The sequence below is a fragment of the Palaemon carinicauda genome, chromosome 15, assembly GCF_036898095.1.
Source record: "Palaemon carinicauda isolate YSFRI2023 chromosome 15, ASM3689809v2, whole genome shotgun sequence".
NCBI classification, from domain to species: Eukaryota; Metazoa; Arthropoda; class Malacostraca; order Decapoda; family Palaemonidae; genus Palaemon; species Palaemon carinicauda.
The window spans coordinates 75939109-75963062 of NC_090739.1; the positions used below are offsets into that span (position 1 = coordinate 75939109).

The window sequence follows — 23954 nt, forward strand, 5'->3', positions numbered from 1 at the left end:
CCCCCAGTCCCGGGCGTAGCGGGGTGCAAGAATCTCCCAGTTTATAAATACTAAAGAAAAATTGAAAACTGGAATGTTAGAACCATGAATCAGATTGGGAAGTTACAGCAAGTGGAAAGTGAATTTATGAAATATAGTTTGGATATCTTGGCCCTAAGTGAAACACATTGTAAGGAAACTTTAGACCAAGGGAATATATATATTTACTCAAGAGGATCAGATGAAGCTGGAAAAGAAGGGGTAGGAATGATGATGACACTAAGAGCAGAAAAGGCATTAACCGAGTAGAGAGCTGTAAATAGTAGATTGGTAGTAGCAAAGTTCAAATCAAAGCAGTGCCCCAACAAATGATTCCCCTGAAGAAAGGAAAGATGAATACAGTACTATGAAGAACTACAGAGGATACTAGATGAGATCCCTGAGAGATATGAAAAATGTTATTTTTATGATAAAATAAATTTTTGAATATACTTACCCGGTGATTATATAAGCTGCAACTCTGTTGCTCGACAGAAAACTCTACGTTAAAAATCCGCCAGCGATCGCTATGCAGGTAGGGGGTGTACTACAACAGCGCCATCTGTCGTGCAGGTACTCAGTACTCAATGTAAACACAGAACTCAATTTTCTCCTCGGTCCACTGGGTCTCTATTGGGGAGGAAGGGAGGGTCCTTTAATATATAATCACCGGGTAAGTATATTCAAAAATTTATTTTATTATAAAAATAACATTTTTCAATATTAAACTTAGCCGGTGATTATATACGCTGATTCACACCCAGGGGGGTGGGTAGAGACCAGCAATAATTGTTTACATTATTATGAGCTAAGGATTTTTTATTTCATTTTAGCAGTTATTCAAAATAACAAACATAAAATAAATAAGTACCTGGTAAGGAAGTCGACTTGAACAATTACTCTGCCTTTTAAAGTACGTCTTCCTTACGGAGCCTCGCGATCCTCTTAGGATGCTGAGCGACCCCTAGGAGCTGAAGTATCAAGGGTTGCAACCCATACTACAGGACCTCATCAAAACCTCTAATCTAGGCGCTTCTCAAGAAAAGAATTTGACCACCCGCCAAATCAACCAGGATGCGAAAGGCTTCTTAGCCTTCCGGACAACCCAAAAACAACAATAAAAAACATTTCAAGAGAAAGATTAAAAAGGTTATGGAATTAGGGAATTGTAGTGGTTGAGCCCTCACCCACTACTGCACTCGTTGCTACGAATGGTCCCAGAGTGTAGCAGTTCTCGTAAAGAGACTGGACATTCTTAAGATAAAAAGACGCGAACACTGACTTGCTTTTCCAATAGGTTGCGTCGATTATACTTTGCAGAGATCTATTTTGTTTAAAGGCCACGGAAGTTGCGACAGCTCTAACTTCGTGTGTCCTTACCTTCAGCAAAGCTTGGTCTTCCTCATTCAGATGGGAATGAGCTTCTCGTATTAACAGTCTGATAAAATAGGATAAAGCATTCTTTGACATAGGCAAAGATGGTTTCTTAACTGAACACCATAAAGCTTCAGACGGGCCTCGTAAAGGTTTAGTTCGTTTTAAATAGAACTTAAGAGCTCTTACAGGGCATAAGACTCTTTCTAGTTCATTTCCAACCATACGATAAGTTTGGAATATCGAACGATATTGGCCAAGGCCGAGAAGGCAGCTCGTTTTTGGCTAGAAAACCAAGTTGTAGAACATGTAGCCGTTTCGGATGAGAATCCGATGTTCTTGCTGAAGGCATGAATCTCACTGACTCTTTTAGCTGTGGCTAAGCATACCAGGAAAAGAGTCTTTAAGGTGAGATCTTTCAGGGAGGCTGATTGTAGCGGTTCGAACCTGTCTGACATAAGGAATCTTAGTACCACGTCTAAATTCCAACCAGGTGTAACCAAACGACGCTCCTTCGTGGTCTCAAAAGACTTAAGGAGGTCCTGTAGATCTTTATTGTTGGAAAGATCTAAGCCTCTGTGACGGAAGACTGATGCCAACATGCTTCTGTAACCCTTGATAGTGGGAGCTGAAAGAGATCGTTCTTTCCTCAGAAGTAAGAGGAAGTCAGCTATTTGAGTTACAAAGGTACTGGTCGAGGATACGGATACTGACTTGCACCAGTTTCGGAAGATTTCCCACTTCGATTGGTAGACTCTAAGGGTGGATGTTCTCCTTGCTCTAGCAATGGCTCTGGCTGCCTCCTTCGAAAAGCCTCTAGCTCTCGAGAGTCTTTCGATAGTCTGAAGGCAGTCAGACGAAGAGCGTGGAGGCCTTGGTGTACCTTCTTTACGTGTGGCTGACGTAGAAGGTCCACCCTTAGGGGAAGTGTTCTGGGAACGTCTACTAGCCATCGAAGTACCTCGGTGAACCATTCTCTCGCGGGCCAGAGGGAAGCAACTAGCGTCAACCTTGTCCCTTCGTGAGAGGCGAACTTCTGCAGTACCTTGTTGACAATCTTGAACGGAGGGAATGCATATAGATCTAGATGTGACCAATCTAGGAGAAAGGCATCTAAATGAACTGCTGCTGGGTCCGGGATTGGTGAGCAAAATATTGGGAGCCTCTTGGTCATCGAGGTTGCGAAGAGATCTATGGTTGGCTGGCCCCAGGTGGCCCAAAGTCTCTTGCATACATCCTTGTGGAGGGTCCATTCTGTTGGAATTATTTGTCCCTTCCGACTGAGACAATCTGCCATGACATTCAAGTTGCCTTGGATGAACCTCGTTACTAGTGATATGTCTAGACCTTTTGACCAGGTGAGGAGGTCCCTTGCGATCTCGTACAACGTCAGAGAGTAGGTCCCTCCTTGCTTGGAGATGTACGCCAAAGCCGTGGTGTTGTCCGAGTTCACCTCCACCACTTTGCCTTGAAGGAGAGACCTGAAGCTTTTCCAGGCCAGACGTACTGCCAGTAGCTCCTTGCAGTTGAAATGCATTGTCCTTTGACTCGAGTTCCATAATCCCGAGCATTCCCGACCGTCTAATGTCGCACCCCAGCCTACGTCCGATGCGTCCGAGAAGAGAACGTGGTTGGGAGTCTGAACAGTCAGGGGAAGACCCTCTCTTAGGTTGATATAGTCCTTTCACCAAGTCAGACAAGACTTCATCTTTTCGGAAACCGGGATCGAGACCGCTTCTAGCGTCTTGTCCTTTTTCCAGTGAAAAGCTAGATGGTATAGAAGAGGACGGAGGTGTAGTCTTCCTAGTGACACAAATTGATCCACGGATGACAGCGTCCCTACCAGACTCATCCACAGCCTGACTGAGCAGCGTTCCTTCTTCAGCATCTTCTGAATGGATGGCAGGGCTGGGGGCTGATCATCTTGTTCAGCAACGTCCTCATCAGAGGGTTCCTCATCCGAAACTGATGAGGAAACGGCAACGGAGTGGGCAACGTCTGACTCGCTGAATCCGGTAGCACTGGTGGATGCGTGACGGAGCCGGACGCAATATCATGGAACTGCTGCACAGTCTGTGAACTGTCAACAACCATGGGTGCGCGAGGAAGTACAGCGTCAACCCGAAACTGTCTAGACCGTCTGGGTTGTGCAGTCAACACCCTATCGGGTTGCTGAGGTTGACGCACTGCGTCACAACAAGTCACCTCTGCTGGTTGTTGAACGTCCTGAACGTCAACAACCACCTCCGAGCGTCGTTTAACGTCAACGTGCGGCTGGCAACCCACACTGGGTCGCATCGGTGGAGGAACCACCTCAACTGGCAGACGCGAGTAGGTTACCTCAGCGTCAACAGGGCGCACAACCGACCGGTTGGAAGGTTGTTGGCCAGAAGGTTCTTCTCCGTATTTAAGTCCTCTATCAAGGACGCAAGCTTGGACTGCATGTCTTGCAGCAAAGCCCATTTAGGGTCTACGGGAGCAGGTGTGGCAACAGACGGGGTTAGCGACTGAGGCGGAACCGTTTACCATCCCTGAAAGCCTTGTTATGAGTGACATAATAGTACAGCAAAACTTCAAAGGCTCGACAACAGCTGAGAAGTTGACCTGTAAACAACTTGGAGCGTCTCCTGGCTAGGCGTCAGGGAGAGTCTACCAGAATTGAGAAGTCTATCTGGGCAGAGGCATGAACTCCCAAGCCGAGAACTTCTCTCGTGTCATATCAGACTCTCGCTCTATAAACCAGTTTAAAAGAAGGGAAAGCAAAGGCTGTATCCCCCAAACTCCTCCTGGTGAAAAAACCAGTCGCCTAGCCAACGTAACGCTCTCTAGGAGAGCGAGAGAGCACTAGCTTAAAAACAACGGCTTCGAAGTAGCTAGGCCTAGTGTAAGTTCTGACGTTTAGGCGAACGAGGAGCAGCAGTTACAAGATCCGGACGAAGATCCTTAAAAAAATCATCATGATTTAATTAAAGTCCATAGGAGGCTAAGCAGCTTAAGGCTCCTCTCCATCTGACAGAGTCCTCAAGGGAATATCAGTAGGAGGGAGAACAGCAACTTCCTCATCTACAGGAACCTTGTCCGATAAAAGCTGAGTCTCTCACTGGTGCATTAGTAGCGGACCAGAACGCAACGTCATGTAACTGCTTGACAGTCTGTGAACTGTCAACAACTGAACTGTCAACCACAACAGGTGCGTGAGGACGTACAGCGTCCACTCGAGACTGCTTTGACTGCCTAGACTGAGCAGTCAAAACAACTCTAGAATGCGGAGGTTGACGCACCGCGTCAAAACAAAACAACTTAGACTGTTGTTGTACCTCGCAAACGTCAACGGAAGGTTCCGTGCATCGCTGAACGTCAACATGCGGCTGGCAGGGTACACTGGAACGCATGGGTGGCAGGACTCTCTCAGCTGGAGTGCGGCAGAAGGTCGCCTCAGCGTCCACAGGACGCACAACCGTGGTTGGTTGTAGGCTAGAGGTTGGTGCAGTGTCAACCTTCTCCGCACGAAAGTCCTGCATCAATGACGTTAACTGAGACTGCATGGTCTGCAGAAAAGACCACTTAGGGTCTACAGGAGCAGGTGCGGCAACAGACGGTGTGACTGCCTGATGCGGTACCGCTTTGCCTCTCTTAGGAGGTGAGCAGTCGTCGGAAGACTGCAGCGAGTCCGAACTGACCCAGTGGCTACAACTGGGCCGTTGGACTTGCGCGGAAGGGACCGACTTGCGCTTAAGAAGCTGCGAGACCTTGGTCCATGGTTTCTTACGAGAAACCTCTTCCGCAGACGAGGAATAAATGGGCTCTCTCGTCTTTGTGTGGGTGGGGCGATCTTGGGTAGATACGCCCGAAACCACGGAGGGAACGTCTGTTCGCTGATTAAAGCCTCTCGAACCCTTTGGTCGTACGACATTACTTCTCCCCCGGGCTTGGGAGCTTGCAAGAGGTCCCGGACTGGGAGGACGACAGGCACGAACAGACGAACCCTCGGACGCAACACTGTAACACTTTGCGCCTCGGACGCAACACTGTAACACTTTGCGTATATCACTTTATCACTTCGATTTTCTGTTTTGCACTTATTTCTACCTGAAACACGCAATTCTACCCTTCATTAAAAGGTAGTAATTGCGAAATTAGTCGTATAATGCAAGCTCATAATACCAGCAAAAAACAGAAAACATATTTTAAGATAAAAAGAAAAATCAGTGGCTGGGAAAGAGACTAAACACTAGTTCATATAACTACGTTTTCAATCTCTCACCGCACATAGCCTGGGGACGAGAATAAAAACCTAAAAACGTTTTATCCTTCCTCCCCGTACAGAGACTAGGGACGAGAGTAACACGAGAACAACGTTACCCGCTTGAACGGAACGTTTACTCGCCTCTCTCTCCCTCCGTCTCTATCTCTCTCTCTCTTTCTCTCTTGATTTCGCACCTAAGAGAAGAGCCCAATTATATATCGTCAAAAAAACATGTTATTTGACTAAAGGAAAAAACTGAAAGGTTTTTCAAATAAAAAGTTCTTTTAAATTAGAATTTAAAACATTTAAGCTAAGAAAGAATGAACAAAACGTCAGAATCGATTTACGTACTCTTACTGCAAAGTGAAACCGTGATACACTCTCTCTCTATCGTAACGATAGAGCGCATGTTGAACGTCCTGAACGTCAACAACTGCGTAGCATAAAAAACTAAACGTTAGTTCATCTTTGAAAACAGTACGAAGACTATCAAAGAAAATCTTTCATAAAATATTACATTTAAAAAGTTTTAAATCCTTAGCTCTTTAAAAGCTAATTACGATATAAAGGGCTCAACGTTGATTAACTTCGGTTTCCAAGTTAGGACCGCCTACTCTCAGGAAAGTTCTATATAAACAAAACATTAAAATTATCTTTATATGTTTATAATAAATGGAAAGTTAATCGAAGAGGCCTAATAAAGGCGGAGAGATATAAAATATATAGAGGAAAATCTATAACGTGATATAATTACTAAAAGCCTAAACATACTTCCGTCTAAGGGAAGGGTCGGCCATTTAAAAGTGAAAGAAAGTCCATACTATCTTTGTCACCATAATTAAATCTATCCAAAACGAGTTCAAGTTTTGAGATGAAGATAAAACACCTGCATAGCGAAAGCTCAAAACTAGAATAGTGTACTTCACCAATAGTTGTGAAAACAAATCCAGTTAGCACAGCGAATTAGTAGGTCTTGCCGGTAGCCCGACAGAGAGAAAATTGAGTTCTGTGTTTACATTGAGTACTGAGTACCTGCACGACAGATGGCGCTGTTGTAGTACACCCCCTACCTGCATAGCGATCGCTGGCGGATTTTTAACGTAGAGTTTTCTGTCGAGCAACAGAGTTGCAGCTTATATAATCACCGGCTAAGTTTAATATTGAAAATTGTGATTGGCGACTTCAATGCATAAGTTGGAAGAAATAATCAAGGGACAGAAAACGTGATGGGTGTCGAGGGTTTTGGCGAAGTTGCAAATGAAGATGGAGCACATTTCATAAGTTTCTGTTCAGCAAACAATCTTGTCATTGGAGGTACTCTGTTCCAACATAAGAACATCCACAAGTATACATGGACTTCACACTATGTGGCAATTACAAAAATCAGATAGATCACATTACCATCAATAAAGAGAGGAGGACTCTGAGAAATGCAAGAAGCTATAGAGGTGCAGATATTGGTAGTGATAACCAGCTCCTCATTGCCACACTGAAATTAAAACTGAAAGCACCCAACAGAAAGACAGATAGATACCTAGGTTTGATACAACTAAGCTTCTAGAGGAAGAGCACAGAGAAACATTTGCAATTGAATGTAGGAATCAATTTGCAGTCTTAGAGACTTAAAGAGACGAAGAACAGACAATTAATGAAGAATGGTGTGATATTAAGAACATATATCAGTCAGTTGGTAGTGAAGTCTTGGGACAAACAGTTACAAGGAGAAAGCCATGGATATCGAATGATACTTGGGATACTATACCAAGGAGACAAAGACAGAAATTGATTGTTGAAAGTTTTCGAGGAAGTAATGAAAATTACAAGGTAGAGTATGCTAAGTATTCCAGTATTGACAGTGAGGTCAAATGAAAAGCCAGAATGACTGGAGAGAGTATTTAGACAGTAAAGCAGATGAGGCCAACAAAGCTATGAATTCAGGAAGTGGCTATGGTGTGAGAATTGCTCATAGAATTATTAATGAAATCTCGACTGGGGCAAAGAAGAAGAAGAAGCATATACCCATCAAAAAGAGAGATGGCTCTGTTATAACAACAGAAGATGAAGAAAGACAACGTTGGATGGAACACTTTAGTAAGGTTATGAATAGGACATATGAAAGGAATAATTTGATTGATATACCTGAAGCTGGTAAAGACCTTGATGTGCCTATGAATGAATTCAGTGTTTGAAGTCGAAGCTATCCTCAAAAAACTAAAGAGATGGAAAGCCCCTGGATACGATGGAATAACTGCCGAGATGATAATGGCCGAAAATGAAGTGACTCCAAGACTACTTACAAGATTATTTTGTAGAATGTGGCATGAAGAGGCAAAACCTGATGAATGGGAGTTATGATTGATGGTGAAAATAGCTAAAAAGGGAGACCGACTGATTGCAATAATTACAGAGGCCTAACACTTACGTCAGTTGTTATGAAAATATATAGTATGCTTATTCTTAAAAGACTGGAGAGAAAGATTGATGAAAAACTGAAAGATGAACAAGCAGGATTTAGTAAAAGGTAGAAGTTGCACTGACCAAAGTTTCATTTTGAGACATGTTATACAGCAATGCGTAGAATATAGAAATGCCCTTTTGATGGTATTTGTGGACTATGAAAAAGCCTTTGACAGTGTGCACCGGCCAATTTTGTGGAGAGTCCTGCGTTATTATGGAATTCCTCTTAAATATGTAAATTTGATTTAGTCAGTTCATGAGCATAGCAAGTGCAAAGTTAATGTTAATTGAGTCTTATCAAGTGAATTTCAAGTGAACAGCAAAGTACTCCAAGGGAATGTGTTGTCACCTATGTTGTTTATCCTCCACATGGACTTTGTAATGTGTAGAACAGTCAGAGATGGTGGAGAATGATTGGACTGGATTGGTGATAAGAATTTAGCAGACCTAGAGTATGCTGATGCTGTCCTTCTTAGCAGAACACCACAGGATTTGCAATGCTTGCTTACCATAATGCATGAAATATCACGTGAGGTGGGGCTGAAGATAAAGAGAAGAAAGACAGAGATGATGAGAACAGAGTATACAATGGAAGATGAAATATCATTGGAAGGAGAAGGGATTAATGAAGTAGAATCATTTAAGTACTTAGGAACAATGATCTCCAAAACAGGGTCTTTAGAATTAGAGTTCAGTGAAAGATTGCAAAAAGCAAACCAGACAATGGCTAAGATAAGTATAATTTGGAAATCAAAACGCCCAAAATTTCATATAAAAATCAGACTATATATCAGTTTAGTGAGATCGGTGTTACTCTTTGGACATGACTCATGGAATGACAATGAAACAATCTCCAATAGATTTAATAGATTTGAGAATAAAGTCCTCAGAAGAATATTGGGAGTTAAAAGGCAGGACATGATTAGAAATGAAACTATGAGAGATTACTCGAGTACCATATGTGGATGAGATCACGATGAGGGGTAGATGGAGATGGTTTGAGCATGCTCTTCGCACTCCCCAAGAGAGATTAGTACACCAAACGTTTAACTGGGCTCCACAAGGCACTAGAAGAATTGGAAGACCCAGCCCTACATGTCTTAGGACTATAAAGCACGAAGTAGGAGATGATGAATGGAGAAGTATTGAATTAAAAGCTCAAGAGAGAGACGACTGGTGAAATCTAACCGAGGCCCTTTGCGTCAATAGGCGTAGGAGATGATGATGATGATGATGATGATGATTATTTATATATATATATATATATATATATATATATATATATATATATATATATATATATATATATATATATATATATATATATATATATATATATATACACAATATACATATATATACAGTACATATATATATATATATATATAGTATACATATATATATATAAGTGTATATATAATTGTGTGTATATATATATCTATCTATCTATATATATATATACAGTGAACCCTCGCTACTTCGCGGTTCGACCATAGCGGATTCACCACTTCGCGGATTTTTTCCATAACCCATATATATACAGTAATATATAATATATATATATATATATGTATGCATGTATTTATGTATATATGTATGTATGTATATATGTATGTATGTATATATGTAGGTATGTATATGTGTATACATATAAATATATATATATATATATATATATATATATATATATATACACACACATATATATATATATATATATATATATATATATATATATATATATATATATATATATATATATATATATATATATATAAATATATATATATATATATATATATATATATATATATATATATATATATATATATATATATACACACACATATATATATATATATATATATATATATATACACACACACATATATATATATATATATATATATATATATATATATATATACATATATATATATATATATATATATATATATATATATATATATATATATATATATATACGGTATATATCTAAAGTAGGAAGATGTGATGTAGTTCTAAGGGAAAAGTATGGGAAATATGTCTGGGTAATAAGCAAAGCTCTACCTCCAGTTTGTTTCTTCATTATGATCAGAGATAAATGTAAACAAAACATTGGTTGCCATTTTTTATCGTGCTTTTTAGCGTGTTTAGGAAACGCATGATATAAAATCGCCTTTAATATTTGTGCCTGTTTTAGTTTAGGGTACTGTAGTACATGCATTAAGTGTTCTGTACATTAAAGGGTAGTTTGTTAACAGTACTACGTACAAGGGAAGGTTTTAAAAGTCTGAATATACATGTTGAATAAATAGATAAATATGGTGTCACTACTTCGCGGATTTTCACCTATCGCGGCCGCGTCTGGAACCTATCTACCGCGATAAACGAGGGTTCACTGTATATATATATATATATATATATATATATATATATATATATATATACTGTATATGTATATGTATGTATCTATCTATTTATCTATATATCTATATATATAGTAGGTAGTAGGTTGGCCAGGGCAGTAGCCACCCGTTGAGATACTACCGCTAGAGTTATGGGGTCCTTTGACTGGCCAGACAGTACTACATTGGATCTTTATCTCTGGTTACAGTTCACTTTCCCTTTGCCTACACATACACCAAATAGTCTGGCATATTCTTTACAGATTCTCCTCTCTCCTCATACACCTGACAACACTGAGATTACTAAAAAAAAATGTCTTTACCCAAGGGGTTAACTACTGCACTGTAATAGTTCAGTGGCTACTTTCCTCTTGGTAAGGGTAGAAGAGACTCTTTAGCTGTGGTAAGCAGCTCTCCTAGGAGAAGGACACTCCAAAATCAAACCAGTGTTCTCTAGTCTTGGGTAGTGTCATAGCCTCTGTACCATGGTTTTCCACTGTCTTGGGTTAGAGTTCTCTTGCTTGAGGGTACACTCGGGCACGCTATTCAATCTAATTTCTCTCTTTCTTGTTTTGTTATAATCTTTATAGTTTATATAGGAAATATTTATTTTAATGTTGTTGCTATTCTTAAAATGTTTTATTTTTCCTTTTTTCCTTTCCTCACTGAGCTATTTTCCCTGTTGGGGTCCCTGGGCTTATAGCATCCTGCTTTTCCAACTGGGTTGTAAGTTAGCAAGTAATAATAATAATAATATATATATATATATATATATATATATATATATATATATATATATACATATACATAGTATATATATTTACATATATATATATTTATATATATATACATATACATACATATACATATATATATATATATATATATATATATATATATATATATATATATATATATGTATGTATATATATATATATATATATATATATTTATATATATATACATATACATACATACATATATATATATATATATATATATATATATATATATATGTATGTATATATATATATATATATATATATATATATATATATACATATATATATATATACACATATACATATATATATATGTATATATATATATATATATATATATATATATATATATTATCATGGTCTAAGCTTTCCTTGCCTATCCCCTTACGTGTTTCACTTACAACCAAGATATTCAAACTATATTTCATAAATTCATAGATATTCAAACTATATTTCATAAATTCCTTCTCCACTTGCTGTAACTTCCCAATTTGATTCACGGTTCTAACATTCCAAGTACCAATTTTCAATTTTTGTTTAGTACTGTATCTAAATTGGTAGATTCTTAGCACCTCGCTACGCCAGAATGGGGACCATTCTGTCATTTTCTCTTTCCATAGACTGACTAAATCCATAAAGAATTTATTGGCTAGATTCATCAAAGGATAGCCAGTTCCTTGTGATATGCAGTGTCTATCTAACTAAGGAAAGTTACCTCTGCCGGCCCATACTAATTCCAGTAAGATCAGGCGCCAAGCATCAGGAATTGAAGCTGAAAAAGACATCTTGTCTATCGCCTAAAAACCAATCCGTTACCCTTATGCCAGTGACTTCATCGTTACCACTCGCTACCTATTACTAAATATGAAAATAAATATAATGTGCATTTATAAGTACTGGTAACTATATAATATGTACCAGTTTGTTTTCAAAATATACACTTGATAATGTTTCACATAACTATACTTAATGGTTGTACTGTATTAATTAATACTGTATAGTAATTTAGTGCATTATTCTGTAGTATCAGAGTATAATACAAGAAAATAATTTTTCCCTTAAATAAGAAAGATTTAAACATAAGTCATAGAACTTCCTATGGAATTCATTATTCAACAGTAAATAGTATCAACTAGACAGATCGAAAATTCACGAAGCCAAATACACTCACAATGCCTGGGCACTTCACAGACAATTTTTAAGAATTTAAACATACACTTTACTATACCAACTAATAATGTATGTTGTTCCAACTATACGTCTATCCAAACTGAGAGTATGAAATTCTTAGATATAAAGTAAAATTCAATTACTAACTGTGTGTGTATTCTCCTGGGCTTCTCCACTAACTAATGTTATCATATGTAAAGTACACATCATATCTATTTCTGAAAAGGTTTCAATGTATATCTGATAAGATAGGACTATGAGGAGTCACATAGTACATATCATTCCTTAGCACTTACAAAATTTATACTGTATTATAAATAACCATGATAACAATTCAGTTTACCACTAAGTAAACTGTAAAAAATACCATAGTAACATAATATAAATTTGGCCCCCTGAGTGTCTAAAAATTTAACTAATTGGTATTAACTACAGTACTTCATAAAAGTGCATGAAATGCCACATTAAAGGCTCTGAATTTCACTAGGTTTCAACATGGGGCTTCTTACTATTCAAAGTGCTCTTATTTAATTTGTATTGGTTTCAAGTCCCAAAACATTATTATTAATAATGTTTACTCACTCACAGCATATGTATCTATTCCTGTGACTTATTCAAGATAAAAAGAACTTTGAAACTCAAACTCTAATGTATCTATCCACATGATAGCCACCACCATAATCAATACAGAGCTACAGAACCAAAAACAATCCCAGAAGTGCAAAAAAAAAAAAAAAACAGCATTATAAAGACAAAAATTTTGTCTTAAAAACACGGTTAATATGCTTCAAATTCATTTAACTCTTAACATGTGCAGATTATAGAAAAAAAATTATTAAGTAAATATATAAATGAATTTTCTTGAAACTGTGATTACAAGTCCTTTGGCTATATTCTCCACCCACTACAAAATCAATGCATAAGAGACAGCAATTATTTCTATGACAAATTCAAAATAATTTTTTTTTCCTAACTAAAGTATACAAACCTAACGCTTTTTACATACGAGCATTATTTCGTCAAGAGCTGAAACCAGCCATTGAAGTTTTGTGAGGTGTAACTACCCTCCGCTTGTTAGTGGGAGGGGAAGTAGCGGGGTTAACACAAGCACAAGTAAACACCGTCACTTTGCAATTGCGGCAATACTTCTGGGGGTAGGTGATGGAGGGACCAGTATGTGTAAAGAGCTTCAGGTTTGTTTAGTTAGGAAAAATACAAATTAGTCATTTGTTCCAGCACTAGATACAAACCTTACGCTCTTTACATCAGAGACTCACCTTATGGTGGGTGGAAGTCCCTTAACCAACTGGCTGGCAACTATCCCATGGTATCCCTCTGTGCTATGTATGAGTTGTTTAGAGGGAATCCTGACACCTTGTGATCTGTAAAGGATGATGGCTTGGGCAATTGGTGCTAGCGCAGAATTTAGCAATGCGACTTAACCAGGTAAGCATAAACTTGGAGCTAGATCCCTTACTTAACCTAGACATTGCCCTACTCCCCCTCGCATGGAGGATGGGGACATAACAAATGTGCATAAATATCACAAATTTGAAGTAATTTGTATTTTTGCTAACAGTACTTACCTCGAACTACTTTCTTAGGAGTATCTGGGATCTCCTCCCATCCGACCAGAATTTTGTGTAGTTTACCCTATTCCCGTTCTCTATGCGGGGTAATCTCTGGCGGAGTGATACGCGCCCAGAGATGACCCGGGGTCAGAGAGCATGCTTTCTCAGGTCTTGCTCCTCAGTAAGTTTCTGGTCGCGTCGGCGTTAACACACCGACGCTCTCTCTCTAACCCAGTGCGACTCTTTGTGTCCCACACGGTTCCCACGTGGTCCCTTGTGTGCTTCCCTTCCTTTCCCTCTGTGTTCCTGTGTCTCGTGGTATATTACTTGTTCGTTATGGAGCAGCCCCGTCGTTGCCCTGGGCCTATGGCCGGCAAATCGTGTGGCGCTTTTCTCTCAAAACCCGAAGTTGACCCGCACTCCTTGTGTTCGTCGTGTAGGGGCAGTGTGTGTTCCCCTACAGCCACATGTCCGGAGCGCGAGTCCTGGAATGAAGTGCAGTGGGTGCGTTACGGCACGAAAAAGAAGAAAGCCTCTCGACGGTCCCCGAGGAAGTCCAACGTCTCTTCGCCTCGCCCGGCGTCCCATCGGATAGAGCTTCTCTACCTTCTCCCCCTACCCAGAGTAGGGGTCGAGGTAAGTCTGTTGCGGGGAAGCGGCCAGTGGCCCTTCCCCCGGAGTCTAAATTACCAGACAGTGGTATTGTGTCTTCTGTCACACAAAGAGCATGGTACCTGTAGTTAGAGGAGGTCAGCTTGCAGAGTTCATCGAATGCTGAGCTCCAAGAAGGGAGAATGAAATAGGAAGTGGCCAGTCACACACACATTCACTCTAGTCTTACTCAGGTGTAACATCTGCCATCAACCAACTGCTATTTGCCCTACAAGGGAGCCAAGGTGTTATTGAACCAGTGTTGTGCAACCATCACAGGACCTAAGAAAAATGTATTCAGGTTCCTGTGGGTTATGTCTTGCAGGTAGTGGGCAGTGGCCGCAGTTTGTCGTTTTCAAACGCCCTCTTGTAACATCTGCATCCATCACCAAGAAATTCTTTTAAATGCTCAGAATGTGCTGACACTCCTGGCTTCAAGAGCACGGGAATAATGACTGGAAGACGAGGGGCCTGGATGTATGTTTCTCTCAATTTCCTGTCTAATCTTGGAAGACAGAGTTCTTAGTAATCTTCTACTGGTCCTCCTTGTGTTCACCAAGAACTTGCCGATCTGATGGTGGGCTCTGGAGGTTCTTTCAAAGCATTTCCTCCTCGAAGGACAGAGAACAGTTGGTCTGGATCATCTGTTACAGAATGCAGACTCTCCATCTGGAAGGACCTGACTCAAGGATCACCTCCAGCCAGATTTTGAGTCTTTGCTGTGATTCCAGGGTGAATCAGAGTGCCCTTTGCCCCCGTTCTTGTGAATGGGCGATGTCATAGGACAGACCATACTGTATAGCTCGTTGACTCTCTTTGTAGAGGACAGAGCTAAGAAAAAAGACCGTCTTCTGGGAAAAGTCACGGTCTGATACTTGACAAAGACTGTGTTCCTTCAGTGAGTCTAGTATTCAACTATGTAATAGGTGATCTGTCTCTGGCAGATGTGCTCAGAATTCCGTACAAGGAGAGACCATTCTGTTGAGGAGGGAATGCTAACTCCGTTTAGTTTAAAGCATGGCTTAAGGCTAAGTGATAGTTTTTCACTACCGATACCGAACAGTTTTCCTCAATGAGGAACATCAGGAGCTCCGCTATTGTTGGAATAGTGGCATTGAGGAGAGCAATACCCTGTCTATGACACCAACCAGAAAGGACAGTATGCTTTCTCTGGTCTACTAAGCAGATATTTCCCCAGAGGTATCCTGCCATTCTTTTGTCCCCAGTCTCGAAAGCCTTTCTTTCCAAGGGGTTGTCGGATAACCTTCTGGCGTGAAGACGAAGCAATGGAATCACTTGAAGGAATAGTCTCTTTGTGGTTATCTGAGTAGATTGGAAAGTGTAGGGAGCCCTCTTGGTGCCTCAGTGAGCAGATGCAGGAGGCCCGAGGATTATTCTGCATGTTGCCACAACTGAGCTATAGGGGCCCCTAAAGTCATCCTTAGATTTGGCAAGCTCAAATCCCTGTTGATGACTCTTCTGATGAGGCAGAATGGCAGAAGAGCATAAACATCAAGGTCATCCCAAGAATGTTGAAGGGCGTCATCGAGGGCTGCTGCCTGATCTGGTACTGACGAGCAGTAGAAGAGGAGTTTCCTCTTGAGACTTGTTGCCAACTGGTCTATCATTAGGGAACCTCACAATGTTAGGAGACTTTTTGCCACTTGAGGATACCAATTAGACTTTTCGTGCGAAGTGGCGACCCTACCCAGAGCCTGGGTAGAGGTGGCTGGTGGTACCAGCCACCTGTATATATACTCACGGATTGTTGAGCTACTCACTTTGTCTTTGCAGGCAGGACTTATTGGGGGACAGGTGATGGCGGGATAATTTGTTTAAATAACTCCAGGTTTGTATTAGTTATAGAAAAATGCAAATTATATACAAATTTGTAATTTTTTCAACAAAATAATAAACCTTCAGTTATTCATATATGGATGACTCACCCTTAGGTGGGTGGATAAGTCCGACTACTAGCATAGTCATTGACCCGGGTTTGCCTAGTACAGTACAGTAGTAGACTATAATCGAGGGAAACCTTGCCACCTGGCTTATCAATACGAAAGGGAATGATAGCGGCGTGAGCAAAGTCGATGTGAGATACTGTATAGAATATGAACGTCTAAGTAAGAATGTTCTAAATAGGAATCTTACACATAAAAATAGACGTTTCCCAATGTTTACCTCGGGACGTTGACAAGTATATTAACATAAATTATATTACGCTACACTATACCAGGGAAATGATTATTACCTGCAGCAGTTGAAGCCAGCTTGCATAGGGACTCATGGTGCTGTTCCCCAAGAGAGGGGAAGATGAAGAATGGAAAAAAGGCTAGACATACTTTCATTCATCCCAGACTTAACCCGAGTAACCAATGCCTTCAACCAAAAGCTACCCGTCCAATAAGGAGCCTGAAGTACTTTACAGTAATCCACTTGTTTAGCGGCCACCACAGGACCAATAGAAAACATATCGAGTCTCCCATGGGTCACCTCTTGTAAGTAATGATCTGTGAACATAGTTTGATATTTCCAGACAGCTGCTTGTAAAACTTGCGACACGGAGAAGTTGCGTTTGAATGCCAGGGATGTACTGATATCCCTGACATCATGAGCACTACGCTTACTAGCTGGAGGATGTTCAGGAATGATAACTAAGTCAATAACCTTGTGGATCCAGGCAGAAACAGAGATTTTAGTGATCCTCCTTTTAGTTCTACCTGAGCTAACTAACAACGATGGTAGTCAAGATCGGGTTGCTGCTGTATGCTTAAGATAGTACCTCAAACCCCTTACTGGGCATAGTAACAATTGATCTGGATCATTGGTTACAGAATGTAGACTCTTAACCTGAAAGGTTCATAGGGAGGTCTTTCAAGGACCTCAATACAGGAACCACGTTCCAAGGAGGACTCATCATCTCTGACTGGGGGCAAGAGTTCTCATAACTTCGTATGAGTAGAGAAGTTCCACTCCATTCAGTCTAAAGGCTAGACTTAAGCCTTTCCCCGCCGAGACCGAAAGGTGTTTTTCCTCCCGAAGATAAATCAGATACTTTACTATTACTCGAATAGAGGCATCGAAGGGAGAAACATCCCTTCCACGACACCAACCACAAAAGACATTCCATTTTGCCTGATACACTAAGGCAGAGGACTGTCGTAAGTGACCAGACATCTGTTTTGCAGCTTGTTGTGAAAATCCTCTCTGAGAGAGGAGATGCTGTATAGTCTACGGGCGTGAAGCCGTAGAGACAGAATCACCCTGTGAAAGATGTCCGCGGGTGGTTGTTTGAGCAGATAGGGTCGTGGGGATAGTTCTCTCGGGAGATCTACGAGCAGTTGCAGAAGGTCTGGGAACCACTATACCTGATGCCAAACCGGAGCAATGAGGGTCATCAGTAGATTGTTGGAAACTTTGATTCCGTTGAGCAGTCTTCTCATCAGACAGCGGAGGAAAGGCGTACACGTAGATGTTGTCCCACCATTGTTGGAACGCATCTTGCCATAGAGCTTGAGGAACCCCACAAAGTCAGGACTTTGTTTGCTATCAGATGATTCAAAGAACCTTCGGAGCCCACTATCTGAGTCGCCCTGCTCAGGTTGTCTGTGAGCACATTCCTCTTGCCCGAAATGAAGCAAGCTGATAGGGACATCGAATCATCTTCCCACCATCGAAGAATCTCTACTGCAAGATGGCATAGGGGCAGTGAAAAAGGTACCTCCTTGCTTGTTTATATAAGCCACTACTGTACTGTGTTGTTATTTATTACCACCACAGAGTGACCCACCAGTAATTGATAGAACTGCTGAAGAGCTAGGAAGGCTGCTCTCATTTGCAAGAGATTTTTGTGTTTATACCTTTCGGACTCGGATCATAGAACCGAAACCGTGTTGTAGTAAGAGGCTCTTCAGAGCTCTTCAACCCTCCTTTGAAGTGTCTGTGAAGAGCATCAAGTCCGGAGGGGGAACTAGGAGATCTTGGCCTTTGCAGAGGTTGTCCTCTGCCACCCACCAAAGAAGATCCGTCACTTGGATCTGTGATAAGTGGATCAGTGCGTCTAGGGAATCAGTGTTGATTCTACCAATGTTTTCAACTGCCACTGTAGGGATCTTGTCCTAAGATGGTTGTTGCGAACTAGCCGGATCAGAGAGGTTACATGGCCTAGGAGGATCAACCAACGTCAAGCCGGTAAAATCTCCCGTCTGAGGAAGGGTTTTGCCTCTTCTTTTATCCTGAGGACCTGAGGATTCTGCCGTCTCAGTCTCGTTAACTCTGCGTGCGGGGACTGTTGGTGGAACCTTTCTTTTACCGGGTCCCTTCGCCGAAGGATCATGTTTGCCCACGGGCAATACCTGGTGGGAGAGGAACTCAATACTTCGAGTTCCCGATAATAGGAAGGTCTCCTTAGACCAGTCCTGATGAGGCATCCCACAGATCCCAACCAGAGACCCAGCCATGAGGTAGCCTGCATGGCATACTTCGTGACTTTCTACTGGTTAAGGATCTCCAACGTAGAGAAAGAGACGGAGAGTCTCTCGAAGGAGACTCCTCTAGTTAGAGCCTCTGTAGAGTGGTCAGGAGGAATGACCAGAAGGGGCTCACAGGAGACCTCATAATAGTGTACCTCCTTTTCTGCACAAATGGCAGCAGAAGCTTCCAGGATAAGCCCAATTGGAGGGAGATGGAGCCAGCATTCTGGGAGAACACCTTCTGTCGGGCACCCGTCAACCCCTTAGACCAGGGCAAAGCTTCACTGGCCTTGGGAGATCTCTGAGTCTCGTAGACATGGTCAAGGACTGTCTTTGCTCTCCTGCGGGGCCATCACTGGATCTGACAACCCATTAAGGGCCCTCACACAGGACAAGACCTACGAGAAGGAACGCTCCAACTCCCTCTGCTCTCCCTGTTACCTTAGGACTTGCAGGCTCAAGGAAATACTCATCACTGTAGTAGTCCTCTTCCACCCACGAGCTCTCACCCATAGGAGCCCAGGGTGGGTCGAAGTCATCAGGAGGGAACTAAGTCCAAGTGGAATGGTTTCAAAGCTGGGCGTAGTTCCGCGGAACCAACTCGATTGGAGAGAGGCAAAATGATTCCGCCAACAATATCTCTCTCGGTGACTAAGAACCTCGTATTAGGCGACAATGTAAAGTTGGACCCTCGCGAGGAGGAGTTGGATGTACTGTACCATCCTCCTCTTCTGCTTGGTCGTCATGACCGGAGTCAACTGAACCTGTGAAAGATCCTGTTGGCCTTCCATACCGGACTCCAGTTTCTCACTTCCTCTTGAGAGGTGAGATGATCATCTTATAGAAAGGGGGCTCCGTTGAGATGGCACCACTGACACACATCAGGGGTCAGACAGAGGAGAGGCTGTAGATGGAGGAGCTGACCTCTTCAAACGAATCCTCAGCGTGCTGGTAACTGACTGCACAGGAAGAATTACCTTAGTAATGGACTGACGCACTGCCTTGACTAGGGCGTCAAACCAAGAGAGTTCCTTCCCGAATACAATTTCAGAGCCTTCAAGATATCGGCCATGAAGGTCGATGCCCATGGAGGAAGCTCTGTCTACCTTGGAGGTCCTTAGACGAGTGTCTTCTGGGAGAAACCCTAGCAGGATGCCCAGTTGACGGAGGAGATAACCTCTGAGGCAGAGGAATTTGTTCCTTTGGATGTGGAGGAAGGTCTGGACAAATAGGAACTTATTCGGCAGCTCCTTAAACCCTTCTGGGAAGGGTGTTGGTCTTACGCTTGAGGTGGAAGAGGCAGAAGGGCAAGAAGGTGTTGGATCCGTACTTGCTCACGATCCCGAAACATCTACTCGCGAATTGCTCGCGAAGTTCGCCGATTTGCTCGTGAAATCGCAAGATTCATGCGCAAACTCACAAACTTCACACGCCAGCGTATATGTTTCGCAAGCAGAAGTGCTCGCAACAGGAGCCACAGAGGAAGAGGAAGGTTTTACTCCTTCCTGCTGCCCCAGAGGAGCACCTACGTCCGACGAAGTCGGCAGAGGAGGCCTACGAGTAGGGACTACTCTCGAGGGAGAACGCGCCGCATTGGGACGCTTCTCCAAGTGTCGCATAGGTGAGCGCTTAGCTAAGACTCCTCAGACTGTGAAAGGCACTGAGGGTTTAGTTGGATGCCTGACCAAGGAGTAGTCAAGCTCATCATCAGATTTGGTATGAGGTCGTTTGGAAGGTCTGGTTGAGGGGCTATGCACTGATGGACTGCACGTACGCCTACCACTACCTCTAGACGCGGACAGTCTACACCTTGATCGCAAACGCGCGGTTCGTGATCGTGATGTTTGTGAACGCGAGAGTCTAGCTCTCGTTCGAGAACGGCATGAACGTCACGAATACCTATCTCGCTAACGTGAGCGTCGACCTCGTGAATGAGAACGTCGTTCTCATGAATGATATCCTTGCAAGCGCCAACGCTGCTCTCGTGATCGTGAGCATCGTCCTCGCGAGCGCGAGTACCGTCCTCGCGAGCGCGAGTACCGTCCTCGCGAGCGCAAGTACTGTCCTCGTGATCTACCGATCTAGAATGCGAGTACTGTCCTCGTGATCTAAATTGGGACGATCTATAACGCGAGCATCTAGACCTGTCTCGTGATTGTGAAGAACGCGATCGTGAGACTCCTAGGACAGCATTGAGACCTACGGTCTTGTAAGCGCGAAGCCCTAGAGTGTGAGCATCTTCTAGGCGAAGAACGCTCTAATCCTGATGACCTACGATCATTACGATCTTCGCAAACGACGATCAGGAGAAGTAGTTCCAGAAGGGCGAAGCGATGACGATGCTCATCCCTTAGCGCTGCGGATGGAAGGCACGCTGATCCCCGGAAGATCATCACCTGCAACCTGAGGGTTCCTGTAGGAAGAAACAGAGGGTTGAGGGACGACGAGGTCTCAGGATGGAGAGAGGGTTCGTCGTCAGCAGGGGGTCGTTGGAGAGGCGAACGCGAACGATCACCTCGTACACGTGCAGAAGGACCAGGGGAAGGCGATAGATGGACCTGGCACAATTCCAGAGCGCGAGATGTCGATAGCTCCGGAGAAGGTTCCCTCATGGCATTACGCTGAAGAAGGCGCTGCACATCCTCCTTCGAAGGGGGTCCTGAAATCCCTAAGGACGACCACACCCGAAACAAATCTGCAAGGGAAAAAGGCTCACCAGCAGCTGAAGAAGGTGCTTCTCTATGGGAAGCAACAACCCACCCAGTACTGTACCCTAGGGTTGCCTAGAAGATGAGCGATCTGTGCTACTGCTCGCTCGTCCCTCATCAGAGCGCGCGCGATAAGAAGCTTTTGAGAGAGATTTGGGGGTGCGAGAAAAAAAGGAACGTGTCCCGCTCGCCCCAGAGCGAGAACGATCACACTGAGATTACTTCTTCCTGCGCCTTCCAAACTTCTCCCATTTGGAGGCAGACCACTCCCTACACTCTAAGCAGGGCGAGCCATGTTCGCAACGATGCCCTCAACACATAGGACACAGAGAGTACGGGTCGTTCTCCAACGACGACATGAAGGTCCCGCATGCGGCACCCTTTCGCCCTGGACACGTTCGCATGATGAAGGCGATCGCAGGAGGATATGCACACCTGAAAAGAGAAAGCAAAAATCAAAAGACCCAATGACAGTCATGAGGAGAGCGGACACGTCCAATCTCTACTGAGCCAAAAGAAAAAGTGACGTCTCTCACAGCTGTGAGAGTATACTGTATATAGAGGCGGCTGGGTAACCCCCGTCACCCACAAAGCGATTAGGCAGGCTTGCTACCTCGCATTTAAAGTCTAATGGCTACCTCCTGCTGCCGCTGAAAGAATATACATATAAATAACAAAAGGTTTGCTAGTATGGGAACAATGAACTTTTTAAACTTTGTTTATGCCAATCATCATCATAAAATCCAGGCATCATAATAAAAAGTCACCATAGTCAAAACCAAGTAATAGTACTAAAAGACGGTCAAAACAATGGAACTTTCGTATGCCAGGACTTCCAGACGTATAGAAAACGTGACTGAAATACAGTAAAATAATGCAAAATTTTCTATGGAGTCGTTCGTGACAATGTTCATTGTATAACTAATACCTCCTTACTTAATTGAGCTAACGATCTATTGGGTTTTGCTCTGCCGTATGCTTGCTTTCTTCGTGATTAAACATTCTCTCATTGCTCCTATGATCTGGTATGCGGAACCGGTTTCGCCATGCGCGTTAACCCCTTGGGCTAGTATTTCGAGGTTAATTATCAATTATACAGATTATCTAGGTTATTATTACCTTGTGATTAAAGGTTATGAGAGATAAATGAATGTACCAGTAATGATTTATTGAAATATTCTGGTTAACATAGTTTGGAGAAAATTGTTACAATGTAAATTAAAGCAGTAAAACTTACCGTAAACTACAATAAGCTACGAGGAATAATTCGTTGCACACGTCTGTAACGTACTTCTTGTGTTTCTCGATTACCCTATAGGGTAGTTTTCCCTTGGATAGATAAAGTTAAATAGGATGCCTGCTAACAGATATATCAGTTGACCGGATACATATATGACACGTAACCTCTAGCATGACAATGACTAACCTCTGCCAAGTAACCTAGGTCCACATTATGCATGTCCAGTAAACTAAAACAAGAATAATTTAGAAAATGATTGGCAGCCAAAACGAGGTTATGACAAACTGAGAAAATGTCACTTTATAATAAATTATTCATCGTATTCCCATTAAATCAAATTAATTTATTCAACCGTTTGCTAAGTCAACACAAATAATATGAATTCATAATTTACTTCCACAGTCTACTACGACTTTTCACTTCCCCCCAACCAGCCGAGACGCCCATTGTTTACCTTGTGATCTTCTTGGAATTGTGCCTGAGGAGTGAGGACTTGAGAGTAACAATAATTGTCATTCTAATAACTGCAATAGACGTTTAAACTTATCCTAGTTTATAAAGTAGAAATTAAAAAGATTGACGAAATTATATCTCTGGATCTTAATAATTATGATGATGCATAAAATTTTTCGATTGCACAACCATGCATTCTAATCTTGAAGTGACCAAAATATATCATGTGTAACACGAATTCAACATTTAGTAAATTAATTTGGAAGCACCATTCTTGTAAGATCTCAGAATATCTTCACTTTAGCTTAAAATAGGGATAAGTGGAGGAGAATTTCCGTGTGTTGTAGATTCATCTTTTTGTCATGTGACTTGAAATACAGTTGCCAAATGACAGTATAATG

The 23954-nt window shown here is 42.0% G+C and overlaps 1 protein-coding gene across 5 annotated transcripts in view; it reads right to left on the reverse strand.

Annotated features, from left to right (window-relative positions):
* The window catches only part of LOC137654673 (high affinity copper uptake protein 1-like), a 223782-nt gene extending 200209 nt beyond the window's left edge, over nt 1–23573 (reverse strand). For 2 of the 5 annotated variants that reach the window (XM_068388531.1, XM_068388536.1), the window contains exon 1: nt 23098–23543. The gene's annotated coding sequence lies outside the window, so the exon portion shown is untranslated. The other 3 variants (XM_068388534.1, XM_068388532.1, XM_068388535.1) reach the window with 3 other exon arrangements.
* Between the last annotated feature and the right edge of the window lie 381 nt (nt 23574–23954).